Genomic DNA, 16,361 nt, shown 5'->3' with positions numbered 1-16,361 from the left:
AGTTTGCAAAGGATTCTGGGTAACAGAACCTGGTCAGAGCCCCACAAGTCACCCCATATTGGATTCCCCTAGGTCTCTAGTTTTCAAAAATGCATAGGTTTGGTAGGTTTCCCAAGGTGCCGGCTGAGCTAGAGGCCAAAATCTACAGGTAGGCACTTTGCGAAAAACACCTCTGTTTTCTTTAAAAAAATGTGATGTGTGCACGTTGCTTTTTGGGGCATTTCCTGTTGTGGGCGCTAGGCCTACCCACACAAGTGAGGTATCATTTTTATCGGGAGACTTGGCGGAACGCTGGGTGGAAGAAAATTCGTAGCTCCCCTCTGATTCCAGAACTTTCTGTCACCAAAATGTGAGGAAAATGTGTTTTTTTAGCCACCTTTTTAAGGTTTGCAAAGGATTCTGTGTAACAGAACCTGGTCAGAGCCCCACAAGTCACCCCATTTTGGAGTCCCCTAGGTCTCTAGTTTTAAAAAATGCATAGGTTTGGTAGTGTTCCCTAGGTGCCGGCTGAGCTAGAGGCCAAAATCTACAGGTAGGCACTTTGCAAAAAAAACCTCTGTTTTCTTTCAAAAAATGTGATGTGTGCATGTTGCGGTTTGGGGCATTTCCTGTCGCGGGCGCTAGTCCTACCCACACAAGTGAGGTATCATTTTTATCGGGAGACTTGGGGGAACGCTGGGTGGAAGGAAATTTGCGGCTCCTCTCTGATTCCAAAAATTTCTGTCACCAAACTATGAGGAAAATTCGTTTTTTTAGCCAAATTTTGAGGTTTGCAAAGGATTCTGGGTAACAAAACCTGGTCAGAGCCACACAAGTCACCCCATCTTGGATTTCCCTAGGTCTCTAGTTTTCAAAAATGCATAGGTTTGGTAGGTTTCCCTAGGTGTCGGCTGAGCTAGAGGGCAAAATCTACAGGTAGGCACTTTGCAAAAAACACCTCTGTTTTCTTTCAAAAAATGTGATGTGTCCTATTGCGTTTTGGGGCATTTCCTGTGGCGGGTGCTAGGCCTACCCACACAAGTGAGGTATCATTTTTATCGGGAGACTTGGGGGAACGCTGGGTGGAAGGAAATTTGTGGCTCCTCTCTGATTCCAGAACTTTATGTCACCAAAATGTGAGGAAAATTTGTTTTTGTAGCCAAATTTTGAGGTTTGCAATGGATTCTGGGTAACAGAACCTGGTCAGAGCCCCACAAGTCACCCCATCTTGGATTCCCCTAGGTCTCTAGTTTTCAGAAATGCACAGGTTTGGTAGGTTTCCCTAGGTGTCGGCTGAGCTAGAGGCCAAAATCTACAGGTAGGCACTTTGCAAAAAACACCTCTGTTTTCTTAAAAAAAATGTGATGTGTGCACGTTGCGTTGTGGGGCATTACCTGTCGCGGGCGCTAGGCCTACCCACACAAGTGAGGAATCATTTTTATCGGGAGACTTGGGGGAACGCTGGGTGGAAGGGAAATTGTAGCTCCTCTCTGATTCCAGAACTTTCTGTCACCAAAATGTGAGGAAAATGTGTTTTTTTTCAGCCACATTTTGAGGTTTGCAAAATATTCTGGGCAACAGAACCTGGTCAGAGCCCCACAAGTCACCCCATCTTGGATTCCCCTAGGTCTCTAGTTTTCATAAATGCATAGGTTTGGTAGGTTTCCCAAGGTGCCGGCTGAGCTAGAGGCCAAAATCTACAGGTAGGCACTTTGCGAAAAACACCTCTGTTTTCTTTAAAAAAATGTGATGTGTGCACGTTGCTTTTTGGGACATTTCCTGTTGTGGGCGCTAAGTCTACCCACACAAGTGAGGTATCATTTTTATCGGGAGACTTGGGGGAACGCCGGGTGGAAGGAAATTTGTGGCTCCCCTCTGATTCCAGAACTTTCTGTCACCAATATGTGAGGAAAATGTGTTTTTTTAGCCACCTTTTTAAGGTTTGCAAAGGATTCTGTGTAACAGAACCTGGTCAGAGCCCCACAAGTCACCCCATTTTGGAGTCCCCTAGGTCTCTAGTTTTAAAAAATGCATAGGTTTGGTAGTGTTCCCTAGGTGCCGGCTGAGCTAGAGGCCAAAATCTACAGGTAGGCACTTTGCAAAAAAAACCTCTGTTTTCTTTCAAAAAATGTGATGTGTGCATGTTGCGGTTTGGGGCATTTCCTGTCGCGGGCGCTAGTCCTACCCACACAAGTGAGGTATCATTTTTATCGGGAGACTTGGGGGAACGCTGGGTGGAAGGAAATTTGCGGCTCCTCTCTGATTCCAAAAATTTCTGTCACCAAACTATGAGGAAAATTCGTTTTTTTAGCCAAATTTTGAGGTTTGCAAAGGATTCTGGGTAACAAAACCTGGTCAGAGCCACACAAGTCACCCCATCTTGGATTTCCCTAGGTCTCTAGTTTTCAAAAATGCATAGGTTTGGTAGGTTTCCCTAGGTGTCGGCTGAGCTAGAGGGCAAAATCTACAGGTAGGCACTTTGCAAAAAACACCTCTGTTTTCTTTCAAAAAATGTGATGTGTCCTATTGCGTTTTGGGGCATTTCCTGTGGCGGGTGCTAGGCCTACCCACACAAGTGAGGTATCATTTTTATCGGGAGACTTGGGGGAACGCTGGGTGGAAGGAAATTTGTGGCTCCTCTCTGATTCCAGAACTTTATGTCACCAAAATGTGAGGAAAATTTGTTTTTGTAGCCAAATTTTGAGGTTTGCAATGGATTCTGGGTAACAGAACCTGGTCAGAGCCCCACAAGTCACCCCATCTTGGATTCCCCTAGGTCTCTAGTTTTCAGAAATGCACAGGTTTGGTAGGTTTCCCTAGGTGTCGGCTGAGCTAGAGGCCAAAATCTACAGGTAGGCACTTTGCAAAAAACACCTCTGTTTTCTTAAAAAAAATGTGATGTGTGCACGTTGCGTTGTGGGGCATTACCTGTCGCGGGCGCTAGGCCTACCCACACAAGTGAGGAATCATTTTTATCGGGAGACTTGGGGGAACGCTGGGTGGAAGGGAAATTGTAGCTCCTCTCTGATTCCAGAACTTTCTGTCACCAAAATGTGAGGAAAATGTGTTTTTTTTCAGCCACATTTTGAGGTTTGCAAAATATTCTGGGCAACAGAACCTGGTCAGAGCCCCACAAGTCACCCCATCTTGGATTCCCCTAGGTCTCTAGTTTTCATAAATGCATAGGTTTGGTAGGTTTCCCAAGGTGCCGGCTGAGCTAGAGGCCAAAATCTACAGGTAGGCACTTTGCGAAAAACACCTCTGTTTTCTTTAAAAAAATGTGATGTGTGCACGTTGCTTTTTGGGACATTTCCTGTTGTGGGCGCTAAGTCTACCCACACAAGTGAGGTATCATTTTTATCGGGAGACTTGGGGGAACGCCGGGTGGAAGGAAATTTGTGGCTCCTCTCTGATTCCAGAACTTTCTGTCACCAATATGTGAGGAAAATGTGTTTTTTTAGCCAAATTTTGAGGTTTGCAAAGGATTCTGGGTAACAGAACCTGGTCAGAGCCCCACAACTCACCCCATCTTGGATTCCCCTAGGTCTCTAGTTCAAAAAAATGCATAGGTTTGGTAGGTTTCCCTAGGTGCCGGCTGAGCTAAGGGCCAAAATCTACAGGTAGGCACTTTGCATAAAACACCTCTGTTTTCCTTAAAAAAATGTGATGTGTCCACGTTGCGTTTTGGGGCGTTTCCTGTTGCTGGCGCTAGGCCTACCCACACAAGTGAGGTATCATTTTTATCGGGAGACTTGGGGGAACGCTGGGTGGAAGGAAATTTGTGGCTCCTCTCTGATTCCAGAACTTTTTGTCACCAAAATATGAGGAAAATATGTTTTTTTAGCCTAATTTTGAGGTTTGCAAAGGATTCTGGGTAACAAAACCTGGTCAGAGCCCCACAAGTCACCCCATCTTGGATTCCCCTAGGTCTCTAGTTTTCAAACATGCATAAGTTTGGTAGGTTTCCCCAGGTGCCGGATGAGCTAGAGGGCAAAATCTACAGGTAGGCACTTTGCAAAAAACACCTCTGTTTAATTTAAAAAAATGTGATGTGTCCACGTTGCGTTTTGGGGCATTTCCTGTCGCGGGTGCTAGGCCTACCCACACAAGTGAGGTATAATTTTTATCGGGAGACTTGGGGGAACGTTGGGTGGAAGGAAATTTGTGGCTCCTCTCTGATTCCAGAACTTTATGTCACCAAAATGTGAGGAAAATGTGTTTTTTTAGCCAAATGTTGAGGTTTGCAAAGGATTCTGGGTAACAGAACCTGGTCAGAGCCCCACAAGTCACCCCATCTTGGATTCCCCTAGGTCTCTAGTTTTCAGAAATGCACAGGTTTGGTAGGTTTCCCTAGGTGCCGGCTGAGCTAGAAGCCAAAATCTACAGGTAGGCACTTTGCAAAAAACACCTCTGTTTTCTTTAAAAAAATTTGATGTGTGCACGTTGCGTTGTGGGGCATTTCCTGTCACGGGCGCTAGGCCTACCCACATAAGTGAGGTATCATTTATATCGGGAGACTTGGGGGAACGCTGGGTGGAAGTGAATTTGTGGCTCCTCTCTGATTCCAGAACTTTCTGTCACCAAAATGTGAGGAAAAAGTGTTATTTTTCAGCCACATTTTGAGGTTTGCAAAGGATTCTGGGTAACAGAACCTGGTCAGAGCCCCACAAGTCACCCCATCTTGGAGTCCCCTAGGTCTCTAGTTTTCAAAAATGCATAGGTTTGGTAGGGTTCCCTAGGTGCCGGCTGAGCTAGAGGCCAAAATCTACAGGTAGGCACTTTGCAAAAAACACCTCTGTTTTCTTTTAAAAAATGTGATGTGTGCACGTTGCGGTTTGGGGCATTTCCTGTCGCGGGCGCTAGTCCTACCCACACAAGTGAGGTATCATTTTTATCGGGAGACTTGGGGGAACGCTGGGTGGAAGGAAATTTGTGGCTCCTCTCTGATTCCAGAACTTTCTGTCAACAAAATATGAGGAAAATGTGTTTTTTTAGCCACATTTTGAGGTTTGCAAAGGATTCTGGGTAACATAACCTGGTCAGAGCCCCACAAGTCACCCGATCTTGGATTTCCCTAGGTCTCTAGTTTTCAAAAATGCATAGGTTTGGTAGGTTTCCCTAGGTGCCAGCTGAGCTAGAGGGCAAAATCTACAGGTAGGTACCTAGCAAAAAACCCCTCTGTTTTCTTTAAAAAAATGTGATGTGTCCACGTTGCGTTTTGGGGCATTTCCGGTCGCGGGTGCTAGGCCTACCCACACAAGTGAGGTATCATTTTTATCGGGAGACTTGGGGGAACGCTGGGTGGAAGGAAATTTGTGGCTCCTCTCTGATTCCAGAACTTTATGTCACCAAAATGTGAGGAAAATGTGTTTTTTTAGCCAAATTTTGAGGTTTGCAAAGGATTCTGGGTAACAGAACCTGGTCAGAGCCCCACAAGTCACCCCATCTTGGATTCCCCTAGGTCTCTAGTTTTCAGAAATGCACAGGTTTGGTAGGTTTCCCTAGGTGCCGGCTGAGCTAGAGGCCAAAATCTACAGGTAGGCACTTTGCAAAAAACACCTCTGTTTTCTTTAAAAAAATGTGATGTGTGCACGTTGCGTTGTGGGTCATTTCCTGTTGCGGGCGCTTGGCCTACCCACACAAGTGAGGTATCATTTTTATCGGGAGACTTGGGGGAACGCTGGGTGGAAGGGAATTTGTGGCTCCTCTCTGATTCCAGAACTTTCTGTCACCAAAATTTGAGGAAAATGTGTTTTTTTTCAGCCACATTTTGAGGTTTGCAAAGGATTCTGGGCAACAGAACCTGGTCACAGCCCCACAAGTCACCCTATCTTGGATTCCCCTAGGTCTCTAGTTTTCAAAAATGCATAGGTTTGGTAGGTTTCCCTAGGTGCCGGCTGAGCTAGAGGCCAAAATCTACAGGTAGGCACTTTGCAAAAAACACCTCTGTTTTCTTTAAAAAAATGTGATGTGTGCACGTTTCTTTTTGGGGCATTTCCTGTTGTGGGCACTAGGCCTACCCACACAAGTGAGGTATCATTTTTATTGGGAGACTTGGGGGAACGCTGGGTGGAAGGAAATTTGTGGCTCCCCTCTGATTCCAGAACTTTCTATCACCAAAATGTGAGGAAAATGTGTTTTTTTAGCCACCTTTTTAAGGTTTGCAAAGTATTCTGGGTAACAGAACCTGGTCAGAGCCCCACAAGTCACCCCATCTTGGATTCCCCTAGGTCTCTAGTTTTCAAAAATGCACAGGTTTGGTAGGTTTCCCTAGGTGCCGGCTGAGCTAAGGCCAAAATCTACAGGTAGGCACTTTGCATAAAACACCTCTGTTTTCTTTAAAAAAAATTGATGTGTCCACGTTGCGTTTTGGGGCGTTTCCTGTCGCGGGCGCTAGGCCTACCCACACAAGTGAGGTATCATTTTTATTGGGAGACTTGGGGGAACGCTGGGAGGAAGGAAATTTGTGGCTCCTCTCTGATTCCAGAACTTTCTGTCACCAAAATATGAGGAATATGTGTTTTTTTAGCCAAATTTTGAGGTTTGCAAAGGATTTTGGGAAACAAAACCTGGTCAGAGCCCCACAAGTCACCCCGTCTTGGATTCCCCTAGGTCCCTAGTTTTAAAAAATGAATAGGTTTTTTAGGTTTCCCTAGGTGCCGGTTGAGCTAGAGGCCAAAATCTACAGGTAGGCACTTTGCGAAAAACACCTCTCTTTTCTTTCAAAAAATGTGATGTGTGCACGTTGCTTTTTGGGGCATTTCCTGTTGTGGGCGCTAGGCCTACCCACACAAGTGAGGTATAATTTTTATCGGGAGACTTGGGGGAACGCTGGGTGGAAGGGAATTTGTGGCTCCTCTCTGATTCCAGAACTTTCTGTCACCAAAATGTGAGGAAAATGTGTTTTTTTTCAGCCACATTTTGAAGTTTGCAAAGGATTCTGGGTAACAGAACCTGGTCAGAGCCCCACAAGTCACCCCATATTGGATTCCCCTAGGTCTCTAGTTTTCAAAAATGCATAGGTTTGGTAGGTTTCCCAAGGTGCCGGCTGAGCTAGAGGCCAAAATCTACAGGTAGGCACTTTGCGAAAAACACCTCTGTTTTCTTTAAAAAAATGTGATGTGTGCACGTTGCTTTTTGGGGCATTTCCTGTTGTGGGCGCTAGGCCTACCCACACAAGTGAGGTATCATTTTTATCGGGAGACTTGGGGGAACGCTGAGTGGAAGACAATTCGTAGCTCCCCTCTGATTCCAGAACTTTCTGTCACAAAAATGTGAGGAAAATGTGATTTTTTAGCCACCTTTTTAAGGTTTGCAAAGGATTCTGTGTTACAGAACCTGGTCAGAGCCCCACAAGTCACCCCATTTTGGAGTCCCCTAGGTCTCTAGTTTTAAAAAATGCATAGGTTTGGTAGTGTTCCCTAGGTGCCGGCTGAGCTAGAGGCCAAAATCTACAGGTAGGCACTTTGCAAAAAACACCTCTGTTTTCTTTAAAAAAATGTGATGTGTGCATGTTGCGGTTTGGGGCATTTCCTGTCGCGGGCGCTAGTCCTACCCACACAAGTGAGGTATCATTTTTATCGGGAGACTTGGGGGAACGCTGGGTGGAAGGAAATTTGCGGCTCCTCTCTGATTCCAAAAATTTCTGTCACCAAACTATGAGGAAAATTAGTTTTTTTAGCCAAATTTTGAGGTTTGCAAAGGATTCTGGGTAACAAAACCAGGTCAGAGCCACACAAGTCACCCCATCTTGGATTTCCCTAGGTCTCTAGTTTTCAAAAATGCATAGGTTTGGTAGGTTTCCCTAGGTGTCGGCTGAGCTAGAGGGCAAAATCTACAGGTAGGCACTTTGCAAAAAACACCTCTGTTTTCTTTAAAAAAATGTGATGTGTCCTATTGCGTTTTGGGGCATTTCCTGTGGCGGGTGCTAGGCCTACCCACACAAGTGAGGTATCATTTTTATCGGGAGACTTGGGGGAACGCTGGGTGGAAGGAAATTTGTGGCTCCTCTCTGATTCCAGAACTTTATGTCACCAAAATGTGAGGAAAATGTGTTTTTTTAGCTAAATTTTGAGGTTTGCAAAGGATTCTGGGTAACAGAGCCTGGTCAGAGCCCCACAAGTCATCCCAGCTTGGATTCCCCTAGGTCTCTAGCTTTCAAAAATGCATAGGTTTGGTAGGTTTCCCAAGGTGCCGGCTGAGCTAGAGGGCAAAATCTACAGGTAGGCACATTGCAAAAAACAACTTTGTTTTCTTTAAAAAAATGTGATGTGTGCACGTTGCTTTTTGGGGCATTTCCTGTTGTGGGCGCTAGGCCTACCCACACAAGTGAGGTATCATTTTTATCGGGAGACTTGGGGGAACACTGGGTGGAAGGAAATTTGTGGCTCCTCTCTGATTCCAAAACTTTCTGTTACCAAAATATGACGAAAATGTGTTTTTTTAGCCAAATTTTGAGGTTTGCAAAGGATTCTGGGTAACAAAACCTGATCAGAGCCCCACAATTCACCCCATCTTGGATTTCCCTAGGTCTCTAGTTTTCAAAAATGCATAGGTTTTTTAGGTTTCCCTAGGTGCCGGTTGAGCTAGAGGCCAAAATCTACAGGTAGGCACTTTGCGAAAAACACCTCTGTTTTCTTTTAAAAAATGTGATGTGTGCACGTTGCTTTTTGGGGCATTTCCTGTTGTGGGCGCTAGGCCTACCCACACAAGTGAGGTATCATTTTTATCGGGAGACTTGGGGGAACGCTGGGTGGAAGGAAATTTGTGGCTCCCCTCTGATTCCAGAACTTTCTGTCACCAATATGTGAGGAAAATGTGTTTTTTTAGCCAAATTTTGAGGTTTGCAAAGGATTCTGGGTAACAGATCCTGGTCAGAGCCCCACAAGTCACCCCATCTTGGATTTCCATAGGTCTCTAGTTTAAACAAAAATGCATAGGTTTGGTAGGTTTCCCTAGGTGCCGGCTGAGCTAAGGCCAAAATCCACAGGTAGGCACTTTGCATAAAACACCTCTGTTTTCTTTTAAAAAAATTGATGTGTCCACGTTGCGTTTTGGGGCGTTTCCTGTCGCGGGCGCTAGGCCTACCCACACAAGTGAGGTATCATTTTTATCGGGAGACTTGGGGGAACGCTGGGAGGAAGGAAATTTGTGGCTCCTCTCTGATTCCAGAACTTTCTGTCACCAAAATATGAGGAATATGTGTTTTTTTAGCCAAATTTTGAGGTTTGCAAAGGATTTTGGGAAACAAAACCTGGTCAGAGCCCCACAAGTCACCCCGTCTTGGATTCCCCTATGTCCCTAGTTTTAAAAAATGAATAGGTTTTTTAGGTTTCCCTAGGTGCCGGTTGAGCTAGAGGCCAAAATCTACAGGTAGGCACTTTGCGAAAAACACCTCTCTTTTCTTTCAAAAAATGTGATGTGTGCACGTTGCTTTTTGGGGCATTTCCTGTTGTGGGCGCTAGGCCTACCCACACAAGTGAGGTATAATTTTTATCGGGAGACTTGGGGGAACGCTGGGTGGAAGGGAATTTGTGGCTCCTCTCTGATTCCAGAACTTTCTGTCACCAAAATGTGAGGAAAATGTGTTTTTTTTCAGCCACATTTTGAAGTTTGCAAAGGATTCTGGGTAACAGAACCTGGTCAGAGCCCCACAAGTCACCCCATATTGGATTCCCCTAGGTCTCTAGTTTTCAAAAATGCATAGGTTTGGTAGGTTTCCCAAGGTGCCGGCTGAGCTAGAGGCCAAAATCTACAGGTAGGCACTTTGCGAAAAACACCTCTGTTTTCTTTAAAAAAATGTGATGTGTGCACGTTGCTTTTTGGGGCATTTCCTGTTGTGGGCGCTAGGCCTACCCACACAAGTGAGGTATCATTTTTATCGGGAGACTTGGGGGAACGCTGAGTGGAAGACAATTCGTAGCTCCCCTCTGATTCCAGAACTTTCTGTCACCAAAATGTGAGGAAAATGTGATTTTTTAGCCACCTTTTTAAGGTTTGCAAAGGATTCTGTGTTACAGAACCTGGTCAGAGCCCCACAAGTCACCCCATTTTGGAGTCCCCTAGGTCTCTAGTTTTAAAAAATGCATAGGTTTGGTAGTGTTCCCTAGGTGCCGGCTGAGCTAGAGGCCAAAATCTACAGGTAGGCACTTTGCAAAAAACACCTCTGTTTTCTTTAAAAAAATGTGATGTGTGCATGTTGCGGTTTGGGGCATTTCCTGTCGCGGGCGCTAGTCCTACCCACACAAGTGAGGTATCATTTTTATCGGGAGACTTGGGGGAACGCTGGGTGGAAGGAAATTTGCGGCTCCTCTCTGATTCCAAAAATTTCTGTCACCAAACTATGAGGAAAATTAGTTTTTTTAGCCAAATTTTGAGGTTTGCAAAGGATTCTGGGTAACAAAACCTGGTCAGAGCCACACAAGTCACCCCATCTTGGATTTCCCTAGGTCTCTAGTTTTCAAAAATGCATAGGTTTGGTAGGTTTCCCTAGGTGTCGGCTGAGCTAGAGGGCAAAATCTACAGGTAGGCACTTTGCAAAAAACACCTCTGTTTTCTTTCAAAAAATGTGATGTGTCCTATTGCGTTTTGGGGCATTTCCTGTGGCGGGTGCTAGGCCTACCCACACAAGTGAGGTATCATTTTTATCGGGAGACTTGGGGGAACGCTGGGTGGAAGGAAATTTGTGGCTCCTCTCTGATTCCAGAACTTTATGTCACCAAAATGTGAGGAAAATTTGTTTTTTTAGCCAAATTTTGAGGTTTGCAATGGATTCTGGGTAACAGAACCTGGTCAGAGCCCCACAAGTCACCCCATCTTGGATTCCCCTAGGTCTCTAGTTTTCAGAAATGCACAGGTTTGGTAGGTTTCCCTAGGTGTCGGCTGAGCTAGAGGCCAAAATCTACAGGTAGGCACTTTGCAAAAAACACCTCTGTTTTCTTTAAAAAAATGTGATGTGTGCACGTTGCGTTGTGGGGCATTACCTGTCGCGGGCGCTAGGCCTACCCACACAAGTGAGGAATCATTTTTATCGGGAGACTTGGGGGAACGCTGGGTGGAAGGGAAATTGTGGCTCCTCTCTGATTCCAGAACTTTCTGTCACCAAAATGTGAGGAAAATGTGTTTTTTTTCAGCCACATTTTGAGGTTTGCAAAATATTCTGGGCAACAGAACCTGGTCAGAGCCCCACAAGTCACCCCATCTTGGATTCCCCTAGGTCTCTAGTTTTCATAAATGCATAGGTTTGTTAGGTTTCCCAAGGTGCCGGCTGAGCTAGAGGCCAAAATCTACAGGTAGGCACTTTGCGAAAAACACCTCTGTTTTCTTTAAAAAAATGTGATGTGTGCACGTTGCTTTTTGGGGCATTTCCTGTTGTGGGCGCTAAGTCTACCCACACAAGTGAGGTATCATTTTTATCGGGAGACTTGGGGGAACGCTGGGTGGAAGGAAATTTGTGGCTCCTCTCTGATTCCAGAACTTTCTGTCACCAATATGTGAGGAAAATGTGTTTTTTTAGCCAAATTTTGAGGTTTGCAAAGGATTCTGGGTAACAGAACCTGGTCAGAGCCCCACAACTCACCCCATCTTGGATTCCCCTAGGTCTCTAGTTTAAAAAAATGCATAGGTTTGGTAGGTTTCCCTATGTGCCGGCTGAGCTAAGGGCCAAAATCTACAGGTAGGCACTTTGCATAAAACACCTCGGTTTTCCTTAAAAAAATGTGATGTGTCCACGTTGCGTTTTGGGGCGTTTCCTGTTGCTGGCGCTAGGCCTACCCACACAAGTGAGGTATCATTTTTATCGGGAGACTTGGGGGAACGCTGGGTGGAAGGAAATTTGTGGCTCCTCTCTGATTCCAGAACTTTTTGTCACCAAAATATGAGGAAAATATGTTTTTTTAGCCAAATTTTGAGGTTTGCAAAGGATTCTGGGTAACAAAACCTGGTCAGAGCCCCACAAGTCACCCCATCTTGGATTCCCCTAGGTCTCTAGTTTTCAAACATGCATAGGTTTGGTAGGTTTCCCCAGGTGCCGGATGAGCTAGAGGGCAAAATCTACAGGTAGGCACTTTGCAAAAAACACCTTTGTTTAATTAAAAAAAATGTGATGTGTCCACGTTGCGTTTTGGGGCATTTCCTGTCGCGGGTGCTAGGCCTACCCACACAAGTGAGGTATAATTTTTATCGGGAGACTTGGGGGGAACGTTGGGTGGAAGGAAATTTGTGGCTCCTCTCTGATTCCAGAACTTTATGTCACCAAAATGTGAGGAAAATGTGTTTTTTTAGCCAAATGTTGAGGTTTGCAAAGGATTCTGGGTAACAGAACCTGGTCAGAGCCCCACAAGTCACCCCATCTTGGATTCCCCTAGGTCTCTAGTTTTCAGAAATGCACAGGTTTGGTAGGTTTCCCTAGGTGCCGGCTGAGCTAGAAGCCAAAATCTACAGGTAGGCACTTTGCAAAAAACACCTCTGTTTTCTTTAAAAAAATGTGATGTGTGCACGTTGCGTTGTGGGGCATTTCCTGTCACGGGCGCTAGGCCTACCCACATAAGTGAGGTATCATTTATATCGGGAGACTTGGGGGAACGCTGGGTGGAAGTGAATTTGTGGCTCCTCTCTGATTCCAGAACTTCCTGTCACCAAAATGTGAGGAAAAAGTGTTATTTTTCAGCCACATTTTGAGGTTTGCAAAGGATTCTGGGTAACAGAACCTGGTCAGAGCCCCACAAGTCACCCCATCTTGGAGTCCCCTAGGTCTCTAGTTTTCAAAAATGCATAGGTTTGGTAGGGTTCCCTAGGTGCCGGCTGAGCTAGAGGCCAAAATCTACAGGTAGGCACTTTGCAAAAAACACCTCTGTTTTCTTTTAAAAAATGTGATGTGTGTACGTTGCGGTTTGGGGCATTTCCTGTCGCGGGCGCTAGTCTTACTCACACAAGTGAGGTATCATTTTTATCGGGAGACTTGGGGGAACGCTGGGTGGAAGGAAATTTGTGGCTCCTCTCTGATTCCAGAACTTTCTGTCAACAAAATATGAGGAAAATGTGTTTTTTTAGCCACATTTTGAGGTTTGCAAAGGATTCTGGGTAACATAACCTGGTCAGAGCCCCACAAGTCACCCGATGTTGGATTTCCCTAGGTCTCTAGTTTTAAAAAATGCATAGGTTTGGTAGGTTTCCCTAGGTGCCAGCTGAGCTAGAGGGCAAAATCTACAGGTAGGTACCTAGCAAAAAACCCCTCTGTTTTCTTTCAAAAAATGTGATGTGTCCACGTTGCGTTTTGGGGCATTTCCGGTCGCGGGTGCTAGGCCTACCCACACAAGTGAGGTATCATTTTTATCGGGAGACTTGGGGGAACGCTGGGTGGAAGGAAATTTGTGGCTCCTCTCTGATTCCAGAACTTTATGTCACCAAAATGTGAGGAAAATGTGTTTTTTTAGCCAAATTTTTAGGTTTGCAAAGGATTCTGGGTAACAGAACCTGGTCAGAGCCCCACAAGTCACCCCATCTTGGATTCCCCTAGGTCTCTAGTTTTCAGAAATGCACAGGTTTGGTAGGTTTCCCTAGGTGCCGGCTGAGCTAGAGGCCAAAATCTACAGGTAGGCACTTTGCAAAAAACACCTCTGTTTTCTTTAAAAAAATGTGATGTGTGCACGTTGCGTTGTGGGTCATTTCCTGTTGCGGGCGCTTGGCCTACCCACACAAGTGAGGTATCATTTTTATCGGGAGACTTGGGGGAACGCTGGGTGGAAGGGAATTTGTGGCTCCTCTCTGATTCCAGAACTTTCTGTCACCAAAACTTGAGGAAAATGTGTTTTTTTTCAGCCACATTTTGAGGTTTGCAAAGGATTCTGGGCAACAGAACCTGGTCACAGCCCCACAAGTCACCCCATCTTGGATTCCCCTAGGTCTCTAGTTTTCAAAAATGCATAGGTTTGGTAGGTTTCCCTAGGTGCCGGCTGAGCTAGAGGCCAAAATCTACAGGTAGGCACTTTGCAAAAAACACCTCTGTTTTCTTTAAAAAAATGTGATGTGTGCACGTTTCTTTTTGGGGCATTTCCTGTTGTGGGCACTAGGCCTACCCACACAAGTGAGGTATCATTTTTATTGGGAGACTTGGGGGAACGCTGGGTGGAAGGAAATTTGTGGCTCCCCTCTGATTCCAGAACTTTCTATCACCAAAATGTGAGGAAAATGTGTTTTTTTAGCCACCTTTTTAAGGTTTGCAAAGGATTCTGGGTAACAGAACCTGGTCAGAGCCCCACAAGTCACCCCATCTTGGAGTCCCCTAGGTCTCTAGTTTTCAAAAATGCATAGGTTTGGTAGGGTTCTCTAGGTGCCGGCTGAGCTAGAGGCCAAAATCTACAGGTAGGCACTTTGCAAAAAACACCTCTGTTTTCTTTCAAAAAATGTGATGTGTGTACGTTGTGGTTTGGGGCATTTCCTGTTGTGGGCGCTAGTCCAACCCACATAAGTGAGGTATCATTTTTATCCGGAGACTTGGGGGAACGCTTTGTGGAAGGAAATTTGTGGCTCCTCTCTGATTCCAGAACTTTCTGTCACCAATATGTGAGGAAAATGTGTTTTTTTAGCTAAATTTTGAGGTTTGCAAAGTATTCTGGGTAACAGAACCTGGTCAGAGCCCCACAAGTCACCCCATCTTGGATTCCCCTAGGTCTCTAGTTTTCAAAAATGCACAGGTTTGGTAGGTTTCCCTAGGTGCCGGCTGAGCTAGAGTCCAAAATCTACAGGCAGGCACTTTGAGGTATCATTTTTATTGGGAGACTTGGGGGAACATATATTAGCAAAACAAATGTTATTGCCTCTTGTCTTTTTCTACATTTTTTTCTTCCAAATATAAGAGAGTGTGTAAAAAAGACATAAATTTGAGAAATGCCCTGTAATTCACATGCTAGTATGGTCACCCCGGAATTCAGAGATGTGCAAATAACCACTGCTCCTCAACACCTTATCTTGTGCCCATTTTGGAAATACAAAGGTTTTCTTGATAGCTATTTTGAAAAATTGGGTTTTCTGATTCAAGTCTGCCTGTTCCTGAAAGCTGGGAAGCTGGTGATTTTAGCACCGCAAACCCTTTGTTGATGCCATTTTCAGAGAAAAAACCACAAGCCTTCTTTTGCAGCCACTTTTTCCCATTTTTTGGAAAAAAACGAAATTTTCACTGTATTTTGGCTAATTTCTTGGCCTCCTTCAGGGGAACCCACAAAGTCTGGGTACCTCTAAAATCCCTAGGATGTTGGAAAAGAAGGACACAAATTTGGCTTGGCTAGCTTATGTGGACAAAAAGTTATGAGGGCCTAAGTGCAAACTTCCCCAAATAGCCAAAAAAAGGCCTGGCACAGGAGGGGGAAAAGGCCTGGCAGCGAAGGGGTTAAAGTATGTAAGGTGGGGAAGCTTGACACTGGCACAGAAGGAACTCATTTCTGAGAGTGCACACATTGCTCAGAATAATCCCATTGGGAAGTTCCTCCTGTCTCAGCTGTCACGGCTTAAAGTTAGCAGACTAGGATGATGTTGGATTCTGTCCCCATGGTGAAGCATTTTTAATTCTTACTATCTAGCTTTACTATATGCATGCATAAATATACACATTCACTGTATATATATATATATATATATATATATATATATATATATATATATATTCACTGTTGATATATTCATTGTTGATATTCCCTGATTATTATCATCTAACTGCTGTGACTATTTTAGTGGCTGTACGTGTGTTGCTGTATTCACATTAAGGGCCAGATGTAGCAAGCCGTTTGCATGGGGCAAACTGCGAAAAACGCAGTTTGTGCCATGCAAACGGCCTCACACAATGCTCATTGGGTACCGACTCGCAATTTGGGAATGTGACTCGCAAATAGGAAGGGGTGTTCCCGTCCTATTTGCGACTCGCATCGCAATTCAGTGTTGCTTTGGGACCGCGAATGCGGTCGCAAACCAACTCGCAGTTACCACCAGTGTCACACTGGTGGTAACTCATTCGCAAAAGGGAAGGGGTCCCCATTGGACCCCTTCCCCTTTGTGAATGTCGGAAAAAATATTTTTTCAGAGCATGGACCACTGCCTACTCTGAAAAAAACGAAACCAAATGGTTTCGGTATTTTTTTCATTTTGCAACTCGTTTTCCTTTAAGGAAAATGGGCTGCAAAATGAAAAAAAAAAACTGCTTCATTTAAAAAGCAGTCACAGACATGGAGGTCTTCTGACTACAGCAGGCCACCATCCCTGTGAGTGTTGGGACTCGCTATGGGGTCGCAAAATGCGACCCACCTCATGAATATTGATGAGTTGAGTCTTTGCGACCCCATAGCGAGTCGCAGAATGTGTCTGAGACACCATTCTGCATCCGATTTTGCGAC

The sequence above is a fragment of the Pleurodeles waltl genome, chromosome 5 (genome assembly GCF_031143425.1).
Source record: "Pleurodeles waltl isolate 20211129_DDA chromosome 5, aPleWal1.hap1.20221129, whole genome shotgun sequence".
Lineage (NCBI taxonomy): Eukaryota > Metazoa > Chordata > Amphibia > Caudata > Salamandridae > Pleurodeles > Pleurodeles waltl.
This window is presented reverse-complemented; position numbering follows the sequence as displayed.